The following is a 15,694-nucleotide window of genomic DNA, read 5'->3' as shown; positions in this document are numbered from 1 at the left end:
ATCCAAAGTATTTGGCTAAGGAGAAGTAAGCTACCAAAGGACAATACATAACTGCTTAAAGATTTGTGGCTAACATGGGCTGTGGTTGGCCAAAGGACCTACTAGTCCTACTATGGAACTATGGGAAAGTAGCTGTTTCAGAAGGAGAAAACACCTTCTGAACATAGATGCTTCTCAGAAGACGTAGAAGCACTCAACTTTTGTCTGTTTCTGTGTTGCTATAGAGTATATGTGTCTGGGATTTTTGGTTAAGTTCTATCAGTCCACCACAAAACTGTATAAATAAGGCACAATTCGATTGGATGTGACATCAAGATTGAATTTGTGGTTTGATTTCTTCATTTTGTCATAGTAAAATTTGATATTAATGTGTCTTTTTCTCTTTTTGGTCCATTACCCTTCAACCATCAGGAGTTGCAGTAATACTGCAGACATTATTGTACCTTAATATCTCAGTATAAGAATGTTTACTGGGCTTTCCATGAGACTGTTTCTCTACTTAAGAATGATTTGTCCTCTGTTATGATTAGGTGTTAGCACATCTTTTATTACAAGCTTTGAAACTGCGATGCTCTTTCAGCTTTCATAGAATCACAGAATCATAGGGGTCGGAAGGGACCTCAAGAGATCATCGAGTCCAACCCCCTGCTAAAGCAGGCTCCCTACACCAGGTCGCACAGGTTAAAAAAAAAAAGCTTTGTTTTTGTCTGATTGATTATGTAATTGCTGATAATAAATTGAATCTTAATTTTCCATTCCATAAAAATAACAGGAACTCAGTGCAAGGAAACCCAGTTCTGTCATGCTATACTGCTTTGCTTACATGTCATCTCTGTCAGTTCATCTACTTCACAGAAGTCTGACATGTCTGACAATGAGATATTTTATATATGGTTTGTTGTGAAAATCCCATTCCTGATCCTGTCTGGGTCTTGGCTACAAAACTCACTGTTAAGTATCACATCCACAGTTTAAGCACAGTGATGGATCACAGCACATGTATTCTTTGTAGTTCATTCCTGGATTCTGTCCAAGCCCTGACTTGAACTTAGGACATAATTGACATGGAGAATGCTGAATTTTCTGTATCTGTTATGTTCATGCTCCTGTTTTGCTCAGGATAAGCAGCCAGACAAACCGAAACTGATTCTTTTCTGCACATGCATACATCTAAAGCTAATTCTTGAGATTTCACTAGCAAAACTGAGGGTTTGAAGGTGTGATTGGCAGTACTGTCATAAAAGCCCTGGTGAAGCTATGAATTACACTGTGTTCTCTTACAGTTTTATCTTAATCTTATTTTCTCTTTGCCAATTTTCATGACTCATTCTCATAAACACATGAATCCGCATTAAGAGCCTGCCTGCATAGTGCGGCCTGTTCCATCTTTATGCTCTGTAGTAGTTTCTGTTTCAGAACTGGTAGTGTTCTCCTGCTTGACAAAGGGAAGCTGTCTCTCTGCTGATGTGTGGAGAGGTTGCTGTTCTACTATAACTAATATCTGTCTTTAAAGGAGAATAGGTTTTGTTAGATCAAGAGGTTTATGTAGAAGTATTTGTTAATTATCTATGCTTAGTATTTAAATTACTTGGACCTTTGCAAATTCACAGCTTGCCTAGTACTCTCAATGACTGCCTTGATATTTACTTAGCAATGATGGGGCTGTTTTGTTTTGCTTTGTTTTGTTTTTCCTCATTTGCTTTATTGCTCCCAATATTTGGGGTTTTTGTTTGTTTTAATGCAATGGGTGTTCTGCAAGACAGGTGTTGTACAGTCTGAATTGTTCTATTTATTTCCAGGTGTAGCATCCTTGGAAGACATCCCAGTCTTTCAGATACAGCTTAGTAATTTTTAGGAGTTTTTCTATACGGATGCTACAGAGAATTGCCTTCTGTGAGTTTTTGTGTTTTGCACATTTGTGTAGTTTATCAATTTTTTCTGTAGGTTCGTAAGTTCACTTAGTTCAGCTGGTAGCCATGTCTCATGTATTTTTTCAATATATGTACTTTTTTTTTTGTATTCTGATTATGATTTGCCTTATTCTCATATCATTATGGTTGTGCAGCACTAAAATTTTAATTTGATTCAGCTTAGTGCAATTTTGCCTTTTCAGTTTTACTTCCTTACTTAGGGTGAAGTCAGTCTATACAGGCCAGCAGGGTCTCTGATGTTTTACTGTCTCATCGGCATTCAGCTTTCTGGTTGTTTCTGTGCCTGCCCTTGAATCTTATGCTAGTCTGAGCTTTATAAAGCATTTATTTGTTTTTGTGCTGCATTAATGTTGGACATGCAAAGTCTCATCCCCTGAGTCACTGCCTACTTCCTTCATAAGATGTCTTTGTACTTTGCTTTTTTTTAATCTACAACCTTTGACATAATGTGTTCTCTTGCTACAATTACTGTTTATGGCCTCATATGCAAGGCATTTTCCATTATCATATTTTTGCTCTACAGTATCAATAAGTCTTCTTTTGCATTTTATTTCCTCTTTGTGAATTTGCTTTTGCACTTACAGTTACGGCATATTTTCTTCAGTAATTTCATGTTTTCCCCATGCCCTGATGGTGAACTTTCTTTATGCCTTCACTATGAAGTATTTTGGATGGGGCACTGTATCTGTTTCAATTTATAGAAACAGAGTTAACACAAGGACTGTGCTTATTCTCATCTGAGTGCATAGTCATTCCTTAATACTACTGCATTATAACATATGAAATATTTCTTATCATACCTATGCTTGAATTAGCCCTGCTATGCATAATAGCTGATGTACGTAGAGAAATTACGTTAGCTGCTGATGCTCCAACACTGTTTTTGCAGAGCCTCTTGTAGGATTTTACACTGCCTCCTCAACCTGCAGCTGCTGTTGTTTAACTACGTGATGTTATTAAAAGATGTGTTAGCATTTGTCTATGACAGCTCAGAGTTACAGTAGCTCATAGTTTACTTCCATTTTTATTCAGATCCACTGCAATTTAGTAATTTTCTCAAAGTGATCACAAAAAATGTGAAATTGCACAACATATTTCTCTTGTCTTTCCTTGTATATCAGCTGCAATGATGGTGATAGTTCTCTTTTTTGTTTAGGAAGGTTTTTCAAATATTCATGTTTTCATATTTCATGAGTTTGCAGGAAATAACTCATTCTTGATACTAGATTCTGTGGTTTTGTAGAAGAAAGCCAAGACAATACAACATGTAGTCTTCATTCTTTTTTTCATATATTATGTGAATTTCTTACATTTACTAGACCTCATCTTATGCACAAAACATTTACCAACCTGTTCACCTCTGAATGCTCAGCTGTGAAACTATAATAACAGTGAAGAAATATCACAGTATATGTGGCGATTAATATGTAGACTTTATCAAGAATTCTGGTGTTGGTAAGAAAAGGTCACAGGAGGATTATGAAGGAGAATTTTTTTTTCTCAAGTAGTAACACTTCAAATTCATATGAATGCCTGTCATTTTCTGAGAAATTTGTTTTATTTTTCTTTTAAAACAGTAGATGTCTCAGTATATATATCTGAGATAATCCTGAATCTAGATCACTGAAAAATACAGCCACCAATTGTGAATAAAATTTATTCTGTTTCTCTCCAAATGGCTTGAATTAGAAGTCATTTTCAATATTCTACTGTTGCACAATTGATATTATGTCTTTTATTCAGCTTTACTTTTTATGATAGACTGAAAAATAAAGCAATTAGAATCACAACTTTTTTTTTCTTTGCTTTTATTTATGATATTAATCTGCAAGCTTCAGAGAGCTAATTTGTGTCTTGCTTGACAAAGATGGAAACCTTTTAGGAATCATTCTCTTTGTTTCCTTCTCTTATGCAATGATGAAATATCTCTTCAGATATTGTTAGGTTGGGTCTCAATTGCCTGTAAGTATGCATGGATGGCTGAGCATTTAATTCCTGGTCTTTCCAAGTTATTTTCCTGTTATCCTGACGCGTAAATGAAAATTAAGTGTTTGCTGTAACATTTGTGTTTCAGTTCTCCATTGACTTTTCTGAGGGTTTCAAAATGACAAATGAAATGGTTACATATCCTAGTAGCTCTACTAAGGGGAAAGAATCAGTGTGACAGGTCAGTGTGGAGCACTTCAGCCCCATCTAAAGGAACTACTTGTGTTTTGTCATCTGGTGTAAGCAAGAGCTCTCTGATAGGCTTTATAAGGATTGTCATTTCTAGGCAATCTAAAATAAATTACATGGTATAGCCTTGATAGAAGTGTTCCCAGATGGCTGATTTTCCTTTCCCCAGGTAAACAGTATAATATATATAGATGAAAGGATGGTCAAAAATGCAAATTTGCAGTCTGGACTCACAAATGTAGATATCTAATAGAGAAACCTTGTGATCTGCTAAAAGTATTGTCATCAGTTGCAGCGGAGATGAAACTCCATTCTGTGCCTTTGTCACCCAAATATGTTGACCTGTTCACCATTAAGCCCAGCAGTATCTCTGGAACAAATAATGCAGCATATGTAATTGTAAGAGAAGGCTAAGAAAAGGGAGGGCAGACATATGCTAACCTTTTCTACAATTTCTATTCTTTAGTCATGATATTTTCAATAGTTTTGTTTAGGAAATACACTCTACTACCTCCTGTTCTGCTGGTTGAGAACTGGATGATATCTTGCATTTGTGATCAGCAGCACTATTTCTGATCTGTTCACACATTAAAGAAAAATTAGGCTTGCTTTTTAAGATATGATGAAGAAGTTTGTGAACTTAAAACAGAGCTGCTTTCAATAGAATGGATCTGTTTTTTCTTACACCAGTTTTACACTAGAGTTAAGGCCAATGTCTTCTATAGGTTTATCATTATAAAGTACATGAAAAGATTTTGGTCTCTTTCAGAAAAATACTGTGTATCAGCTGGGACAGGAGTCAGAGCTTTAGCTAAGTAGTACAGTGATGCTGATCATGTCATCCAGGGTTCTTTGCAATATTAGCATAATCTGTTGTGAACAGAATCATGGAATCACAGAATTCTGGAGTTGGAAGGGACCTCTGAAGGCCATTCGGTCCAACTCCCCTGCAATGAGCACAGCTAGATCAGATTTCCCAGGGCCCTTTTAATTAAATTAAAATCTTATAAATTCTTGTTCTAGTCTCTTTTATATACTACAGATTTCTAATCTCAGAACTGGAAGTTATTTAGTAGATCTAATTCTGTCTCCCAATCTAATGAGACAGCTGGTAAATCCAGATCATCAATAGGAATGATTTACTTAGTTTGTTCTTAGAAACTTTTGGTGAATATGTTATCTGGGGCTCTCTAGAGTTTATGTCAGTGTGTAACTGCTCTTTACAGTTACCATAGATCCTCTGACATCTAACTTAAATTTTCTATGCTGAAAATTATGACTATTTCTTTTTACACATAAAGTCCAGTTACACAGAGAAGAACAGATCACAATCTCCTTTGAAATAAACTTATATTTTTAAATACATTAATCATGTCCCCCTGCATCTTTTTTTTTTTTTCCTGGTTTGGGCAAATCAAATTACTTTAATCTTTCATCCTAAGTAATGTTTTCAAAAGTCCTAGTAATTTTTGTTACTATCCTCCAGAGTCTTTATAATTTGTCTGCACATTACCTACTGTGAAGACAAGATATTCTGGATGAGATTTCCTATGGACTATAGAGTGCAATCATTATTTCCCTGTTGTTCTGTATGAGTGTCTTATAATTACATAGCAGAGTTACATTTGTCTTCTTTTTTTTTTAGTCCAAAGTGTTATTTTGGTCAGTGTTAAACAATTCATGGCCCACTGTTGCCTCAGCCTCTTGTTTCCCCGTTTTGTAGTTACAATTTTTTCACCTTCCTGTGTACAGTACTTTGTGCTTGTCTTTACTAAATCTCATCTTACTGATTTCAGACTGTCTGTCCAATTTAGTAAGGTAAAAATCCTTAGGAATTCTAATCCTGTCATGCAAAATGTTATTCATTATTCACAATTATGCAGTGTACTCTGAATTCCTTCATACTATTGTATCAATGAATATATTGAATTGTGTTAGACATAGAGCAAACCTCTTTAAACTCAGAGTTCTAGTCCATACTTTTGTTTGTTGTTACTTCTTATTCTGTATACCTTTTCCTAGGCATTTGTGGACCTGTTGGATTAAGAACATTTTCTGCAGGTTTATTTGTTTTTTTTTAGCTCTAACAGTCTTGTTCATCCCATGAGCGTGTGTTTCTTCACTTGCTGTGTGGGCTGCTCGTGGATGCCAAGGGGACTTTCACTGCCCTGCCACCTTCATTATCAGCCAGCACATTGCAAGCCTCTGTGGCACATCAGCTAGGTTGGTAGGCTGATTTTGCTCTCCCTTCTCCTAACGTCACTGAGGCATCCACAGTTACATGCAACTGTAAGGTACAAAAAGAAAGCCATGTGCTAGCAGGGGCAATTGCTGCACGTTGTTATCATCCTTGCATGGGTTTTCTGCAGGATGTTCCTCCATGTACTTTGATTTCATGGTGTTACAAATCAGCGTAAAACTGAATCAAATTTCTTCTGAAGAACAAAAAATACAGCAAGTGATTTTTCTTCCCTTCTCCCACTCCATCCTTATACACACAAAAGCATACGCTCTCAGTCCTTGCACTTCAGCTTTCTGGTGGCATCAGGAACCAAAGCACTGTATTTCCATGAGAATGCAACTTGAAGTTGCTTCTCCTTCTGTATCTCTCATTGTCTTCTCCTGAGGGTTCTGCTCTTCTTTGCAGCCCCAGGATATTGAAATACTTTGAGTACAGCCCTGGGTATATAGGTGATTATTCTGGGGAACATACCTGTATTTAGTCAGGGAAGCCTTGCCTTAAGCTGCAAGATAAATGGACAGGATAGAAAAAAAGAATTCAGCTCTTCCTATCTAGAGGGATTAAGGGCTAGGTATTTTATAGAGTCAAATGGCTGCTGTGGTGCCAAGTAGAATTTTCAAATGTATGAAAATGTTCATTTCCCACACAAAGTACTCGCAGCTATTTATTTCTTTGGGCATGTAGGTACTTCTGAATTCTGTTTTGAAGGGAACTACCTGAAACTGCACATACTTCCCGTGACAAAACAGACATAAGTTCAGGTGTTATACATTCTTGTAATGAATCATAACTCAGTTTGCTTGAAAAATTGTGGAATGTCTGAATTTATTCAAAGTTTTCTTTATGTAGCATTTCTTTTTTTTTTTTTTGTCTTTGCAGTTGTAACCTGTTCATCTAGAAGTGTCTTACACATTTGTGAGATTAATGTAAAGGATTTCTGCTTCCTCTGTTCTTCGTTTCTTGATGATTTATGTATTTTTAAAACAGGGTTAAATACCGAATTTCACATTTTTTTAAAGCTATGAGATCTGTGGTCATTTAATCTCTCCTGAGAAGAAGCTTCAGAGTGTCTTCCCAGTCTGATGAATATTTTTCCAAGTAGAAAGCAATATATTTATATGAATACAGAATTTCTGGGAAAGGAAAGGAAAACCATTATAAGCTGTGGATTAATCTACTTCTCTTACAGGTTTTTGATTATTGAGTGGGCACTTCTTCAACACACCATAGGGAGAAAGCTTGATTTTAAGTGCCATTTAAGTGCTTCGCAGTAAATATTTCCAGTGCATCACAAGCATCAAATGTAGCAAATGGGAGGCAGCTTTTAGTTTAATACTCAGATCTTTACATTCACTGTACTCCTAGAGCATCTAAGCAACTCCCATTAAGGAAGCTATTGTAAATAAGATACTGTTTGTCATGGGCTTGCTTTTTCTAATAATCTCATCAAGTGGCAAGTTTTGACCATTTCCTCTATGTTTTCTCATTTATTTATTTATGTATTTTAGTATATACAAACTGCTTTTCTTGTAGGCAGTGTGATCCAGTGACCAAACAGGGAGCTGCATTGTAGCATGTTGGGATTCTTGTTCCAGGTTTTCTTAAGAATTCTGTGTTCTTTGTGGCACATTGTACTTTTATACTTAGCTGGGACACTAGCATTCTCTTTTATTCATCTCTTATATTACAAACAAAAAGGATGAAATTGAAGTTAAATAGACTATAATTCTGAGCAGTCAGAGCTATGAAAGGAAAAACTATGATTAAAGTTCTTATCAAGAGTCCAAGATGAATGAAATATGAACAAGAGCAAAGATCTATGGGGAAACAATAAATAAGCAACTAAGATTAGGGCTCACATCTGAAGTTCCTTTTGCCTTTAACTGCAGTTGCTAAGCATCTAACTAGGCCCCTGTCCCTGTAAGGAGACTACCAACTTGGTGGCAGCATCAGAATGAGAGCTATGGGAAAGACTCAGCTGCAACAGTTTGCAGTCTGGCATATTAACTTAACCCACCGTCTGTTTCAGTTTATGTTAATATACTAGGTTGTGAACTGCAGTGTCAAAAGAGCAGACACACCACCTGCTTTGTTCCCTTTGCTCTGGGGGAACTAATCTCCAGAAGAAGGACAGGGTGGACAGCAGGGATAGTAACCTCTTTGACCAAGAGAAATAAATCTAAACTGAATAACAGTTCAGAGCCCAGACAGTACCAGGCAGTGAGCTTGTACAGCTGCCATGCAGGAAAGAAAAGGAATCTCTAGACTCTGTGTTTGTTCAGCTCCCTTAGTAGTACCCAAGAGAAAAAAAAAAAAGCTATAAATAAATTTGTGTAATAAAGAGAAAGAAAATCTTGTATGACCACAGATTCTCAATCTGAACAACCTTATTGCTCAAATATCTCACAAAATAAAAAGGAAAAGTAGTCATTTCAGATGTTGTTCTCAAAGGCCTAAGACAGTTGAAGAAGATTTCACAGGAAGTGTTGATTTAGCTTCAAGTTACATCTGTCTACCTTTGAAATTCCCTTGAGAAATTGTAAAAACTACAGTGGAAAAAAAAATCTGGAAACATACTCTTAAGATTGTAAATGGATGAAAAATAAGGTATCATAATCTTTTTTTTTTTAGACCTCTGCTTATAAATAAAACATAAATCGATTTTCAAAGTATGACTGTCAAATGCTAAAACATACCTGAAATAAACACTCAATACACTTTGTTTGAATGCTGCTATACCACATAGAAAAAGTGAGCTGTATTGCTGGCATATCAAGATAATCCCAATGGCTACTGGTAGATCTCATGCTATCCTATACTGTAAAGAAAACTTCTGATTTCAGTTGTATGCTATTCATTGTGAGTGGAAGACTGACTGTCATCCTGATTCCATCACAGTAGATGAAGGATAACCAGGTCAATGGAGTCACATCACACAAGGAAGAGAAAAACAAACCCAGGGCCATGGTTAGAAAAGAAGTTATTAGTGACCTAACAATGCATCAACACCTCTTTTTTTCATGATTTTCTTTTGGATGGGTTTATGCCCTGTGTTATTACTTTTGTTTTGTTTCCTAGAGAATGCAAATTAAGATAAAATAAAAAAATAAAACAATTTAGATTACTTTGAGTTTTTCTCCATCTACCAGCTGAATTTATATACCTCAGAAACTAATATGACTCTCTGATGGGAATTGCTTATTTTCTGTTGACAGCCTTTTAGTGAAAAAGATAGAAATCAGATTGAATTTCGACAGTGAGAAATTGAGAGCTTGTTCTACCAGCAGGAGTCTCAGGGCCTCTAATTTTACCTCTGCGAGCAAAGATGAACCAAGAATATCAGCAACCTATTTTCCTGCCTGAGAAAGAAAACACAGTATCCTAAAAGTCACACAAACAATCTGAAACTGAGATTTGTCTAAACTTCAGTGATTTTACCTTGTTTTAAATACAGCAATACATAAACATGGCAGAGACACGGGACTTTATTATTTAGGACTCAACAGTGTAGAATATTACAGTGAAATAAAATAGATGGGAACTTTCATATGCACATCTTCTCGTGCTCACATAGGTGAGGGTCAAAGGCTGCTCTCCCTTATGATCCTGAATCTCAGTCACACATCAATCTTGCCGCTGCTAAGAGTTACACCACACAGCACAGGAACGTATTACTGGTGCTTGGAGGGCAGAGTATTTCTGCTGGCTGTTGCTGTCTTTGATGAGACTTTTAGGTTATTTATATCAAATGAGTGCCTAATTTATTGTTTCCATAGGAATACTTCTATTGATTTCAGCTACTTAAAATTGAAATAAGATCTTTAAAGTATAAATAGCAGAATGTTTTGTCCTATTTCCAACATAGCTTTCTGTTTTGTCCATTTATGTTGTTGTCTGTTGTGTAGTCCAAAAGTGTGTTTTGTCACTGCAGTGTATCATCATAATGTTTTTTCCTATGCAGCATCATCAGAAAACATATCAGGCTAATCCTTATTCATCACTTCATATTATCTCATGTCCTAATGCTGTTACTTCTCCCAGTTCTTGTCATGTTTTTACTATATCACCTTTCATCTATATATCTTTACATCCTTTCATCTCGTGTTTTTTTCTGTCGCATTATTGTGTCACCTGGCTTGGTTGCTTTGGAGTATGTCTCCACCTGAAAAAAAAACATGCAGCCTAATCTTCTCACTGATTTATGATAAAACAGTACAATTTTACCTTGCAATGGAGAGCTGATTTCGTGTTGGTATGAAAAAGGCAGTTCTTGTTATAAGAAAAATCTTGAGAAAAGTAAAACAGTAATCTCAAGTTCTGTACAGCAAGGAGAAACATAGAGATTTCTCTTGTTTTCACAATTTCTATGTTAAAAAATTCAGCAGAGCTTAGCTACTTTCAAAAAGCCCTTATGTTATTCAAGAACTGTGGCTGCTACCACTTGAGCCTCCCAGGGAATATGGAGGAGATCTAATTCTGGATCATAATTGTGCCTAAATGTGACTTTGAACAGGCCAACCCTGTCAAAGCCAGAGCTGTTGTCAATGTGTTAGGTGTCTGTGAATCTGTACATAATTAAACCTTACATAAAGTGCCACAGAAGTCAGCAAATAAAATAGCTAGGATTGTAGTGACAGATGAAAGTGTTACTGCCCTTTGTTGTTTCTCCCATCCTTCTTCAGAAATTTTTCCCCTGCAGTAAAAGGGAGTGAACATCCACATGGTAGCACGCCATTTTCTTTGGTTATATGTCTTACAGCAGAGATTTGAGTTGTATTTATTAAGGAGGTTCCCATCTTCACATTTCCTGGATCGCCAAATGAAAGTCAATGTGCTCCTTCTGGATTTTAATGTACCCTAAAATACTGCACCTGAAAAATTAGGCAGACTACCGATCACTACAGATCAATATTCTCTGGAAGACAAAAACTGGATCTCTTAGATCCAGCCATAGAGCTGATTGAGAAATTTTAAACACCAGAAAACTGGTCATGATGGAGCTGAACAGCTGGCACAGCTGAGCAGCCATCCCATGGTCTCCCAGTGTTGTGGGGACATAAACTTGAAATCAGAGAAGCAGTAGCAGCTCAAACCACTTGTGGAAGATTTCTCTGAGGCTTGTTGGCTGATGTCACCACACTCCCTCTGCCATATTTGCTGAGATGTAGGTGTCTCTGAAGGAAAGCTGGAATTGCTCCGCATCAACTTCCACGGTACCACTCCAAATGACAGCAGTAGAAAATTGGGTTCCAAATTGACAAACTTAGTGTACTAACTTAGATCAAAGTCAGCCTTGTTCTGTGGAGAGGTTTTCCCATGTTCTCACACCTCTACTTTTAATTAAAATGCTGACAATCAGGGATAAGGGGAACAAAATACAAAAGTAATCATGTACAGAAAAACATATTTCACCAGAGCATAAGCTATTAGCACTTTCTCGGCTATCTGATCATCTGACAGGCTTAAGGGTGAAAGTGATGTGAATTTCAAATCTCTGGCTGTTCCCTGAGGAGGCTTTGTCTCATATAGTTTGTTGTGAAGTGAGACACTGGTATGAAAAAATGAAGGAAAGGAAAGAGACGGTGCAGCAAGATGTGTAAATGTTATAAACAGGGCCTAATTCAACTCTATTTTAGTGCCCTTGACTTCAGTGCTTTTGAACTTCTGTCCCAAACTAGCATAATACCCCACCTGAACTAACATTTGTCTTAGCTGTATGTATACCTCTGCAGGACTCAATTCATTCAGTCTAAAGTTGAACAGATGAGCATTTTCACCAGAGTTAAAACAATTACAACTAGCAGCAGTGTTGAAACTAGATGATCTTAAACATCCCTTCCAACCCAAACTGTTTTATGATTCTAGATACTCACAAAAATCCCTGTCTTAATTGGAACCCAAGTAGAGTAACTTTTTTCAGATGATTACAGATGTCACAGATCTTTCTTTTTTATTAAGACATTCCAAACCAGCTATGTGTTTCCACTCCCAGGTCACTTATGTGTGCTTCAGAACTGTGTATAACTTCTGGTTTGTTTTTTCCCCCTTTCGCATAGAGATACTTCTGTTGCTGAACTGACCAGCCTGGTTTCTAGGCATGGGCATTCCTTGCAAGGGCCTGTGCCCAGTTGCTTTCTATCACTTCTCTTCTGCTTGTGCAAAAACACAGAAATTATTTTATACACAGGGAAGTAGCAGCCTGAAAAATAGAATGAGAGTTGCTGGAAGAATAAAGACTCATTGAAGAAAACAGTATTAGAAAATACAAATATGAGTGTCATGCAGTTGACTGAATATACTGAAGCTTTTAATAAATTTCTCAAAGTCACTGAGAAGTGGAAAGGTCATAAGGAAGAAGGATTTTGCAATAATTCTATATGTATTTATAGTGAACTACCAAGCATGAAGGTAGCGTGAGCTCCTTCAGTGACAGAATTGAATATATTTGTAGGTTTTTATTGCTCCAGAAGTTTTTTACACCTAGCCCAAGTGTATGATGCTTGCATCATCCAGAGAGTACATCCAACTAGTCTGAGCTTAGGTCAGCTTTAATTACAGTTTTTATGTTTGCTCCATGCCCTAATGTCACTAGTTAACAACATCTTCATTCCTGAAGCAAATTGAAACAATGTATTAATCAATTTTTAAAATTATTATTATTTTTTGCTTAGGCTATCTGCAGCCTGTCTACCTTTCATTACATTTGTAAATGTAACCTAATAATTCTAAACAGACGCATTCAGGATTGATCTTCCTATAACTGCCTGTTCTTTGTTAATGTGCACATTTGGATGTGCTTCTGGCTCTTGACCCCTAGTGTTTGCTGCAGAGTTAATTGCATATGGTTCAGAGTATAAACTGCTACATATCTCTTCTGCACATCAAATGTGAGAAATGCATTGCTCACAAACATACTGCCATCCTTCTCTTGCCTTTGTCCCATCCAAAACTTGTTTACTTGTATAAATTGTATGTTCAGCTGTCCTAGGCTCACCTGGCAGTGTGTATCATTTTCCACTTTCTGCACATCTCTATAATATATTGTTTTGCAAAAGATATATATATATTAGATAAAGAGAAAAAGGTACATTCATTATGCTTGTCCTTTTATTATCTAGTCTGCATGATGTAAAATGAAAAAGCACAAGAGACTGATAGGTTAGCTATAACTTAGTTTCCAAGCAGGATAGCTTCCTTTTTTTTTATGCTCATCAGTTTTCATACTCTCTAGTTTAGAGTCTGTCTTTAGAAGAAGGGTGGATGGGACGAACTCTTTAAAAAGCTGGCATATCAAGTGGTATTCATCATAAAATATCTCAGTTATATAGCATTTATAGCTGTAATTTAATTATGCTTAATAGGTTTCCCTAACTGTGATATTGACTATTTTATAGGAATTAGAATAGGCCTTTTGATCATCCATGGATACAGCTTCACTAATAGGCACAAATCAAAATGTCTTAGATCAACTTTGTACCCCTAAGGCATAATGTAAATGATGAAGGGATGGGACTTCATTTTGTCATATTCTCTTCAAATATCAAGTTATATTAAAGAAAACACTTTTCTCAATCACAGGTGCATGTACAAAGAATGAGTGACAACTTGATGTCATCACTTTGATAAGTCTACTCCCTTGGCATTTTTAGATGTACTTTCATAAATGAGCTTCAATTTGTCTTGCACATAGTTGAGCTGTATCTCAGTGTCTGCAAAACTGTACTTAAAAATGTGCTTACTTTTCCATAATTCACAGAGGAGTGGGGAAGGTAAAGAAAAAAATTCCTCATGCATTTTACTAAAGGACAATGGGAAATGTGCATATTTGTTCCTAAAAGTCAAAGTACTAGAGGGAGGAAGGGAAACATGAAGCCTGTGCCATTCCACTACAAATTTGGCATTTTTATATTACATTTTTACATGCCACTACTCAGGGGATGATCCTGCAATACCAGGATCTCTCTGCCTACCAAAAGAAAAAAGCAAGTAGAGAGTATTTAATTGCTAGGGCAAGTATTACGTGTGGCAAGGTGTGTCTTGCTGCAAGCTTATGTCAAGCTCAGATCCGTGCATAGACTCATACAGATGTACAGTCTGCATTTTATTGAAAGGGGATATTTTGAAACTATGCCACTAAGTCAAAAAACTAAACAAAACAAAACAAAATCTTTTGATAGTGTAATTATAGGACCATCTTTCAAGACTAAGGAAAGATAATATAAGTAATACAGCATATTATATATGCTTATAAATATGTGTATGTGGGATATATATATATATGTAATATAGCTTGAGTTCAGTCTTCACATGATGTAACTCATCATCATCCATTTGACATTTTTTTGGCTTTGAAAGTTTAACATCCACTGAGAATCTGCCCCCTTCAGCTTTTCAAATGACCAAATATGGCAGATTCTATAGCACCTATAGAATCAGATCCATCATTTCTCAGTTATTTGAATCTGGCAACAGTTGCCTACCATTATTGCTTCTTTGAATTGTAATCTGACATTTAACCTAGCTGGAAATGTATTGCCGCATTTACTTTTTGTGTTCTCCCCCCTTCCATTTACTTCTAAATAACCTTTTTCTTTAGATGATTTTCATGAAATTGCCACTAAAAAGAGTCTTGTTTGAGCTGCCTCATTTGAAAACTGTAAGATAGTGAAAGACATCTGAAGTTGTCATTGTAACACATGAAAAACACTTCAGCTAGCACATAAACACTATCAAATAGAATTCAAACTGAAGTTATAAGCTAGGCTGAAATGATATTTTGTTAATAATTGTCAAATATTCCACAAATAGCACAATTCTAAATAGCACTATTCTGAGCAATGAGAGCAGTGCATAACACACTGAATTTTTAAACAGAGCTGAACAAAATATAGAATTTCTATTCAGGAAATGTGGATATCTTGAAGTTCAGTTTTGTTCAGAAGTGGAACAAATAACTTCAATACAAAAGGAGAATTCTAAATAGCATCTTCAAAACCTAATGTGCATTTCAAACTCAAAGTTTAGGCTTAAAATTATATTTTTTATTTTTTATTATTTTGATGTCATAGTCTGGTGAAAGAAGTAACAACATATAGAAAAAGTTGCTACAAGAGCATCACCAGAGACTTAGCTGATCTGTAGAGCTGGAACTGTTTTCAGTAACGTTATAATAACGTAAAAGATAAAGTATTAAATGTTCTACTTTTGACAGATCATGAAACTGAAAATAAGTAAACAGAATATTTAAAATAGGTGATGTTAAAATAAATAATCAAATTTGATAAGTCATCAGAAGCTTCCAAAAAGGAATTTTATTGAATGTTATTGAGAAATTTTAATAAGCAAT

The sequence above is a fragment of the Cyrtonyx montezumae genome, unplaced genomic scaffold (assembly GCF_038088225.1).
Source record: "Cyrtonyx montezumae isolate F1298 unplaced genomic scaffold, pur_monq_1.0 scaffold_17, whole genome shotgun sequence".
In the NCBI taxonomy this organism is placed as follows: domain Eukaryota; kingdom Metazoa; phylum Chordata; class Aves; order Galliformes; family Odontophoridae; genus Cyrtonyx; species Cyrtonyx montezumae.
This window is presented reverse-complemented; position numbering follows the sequence as displayed.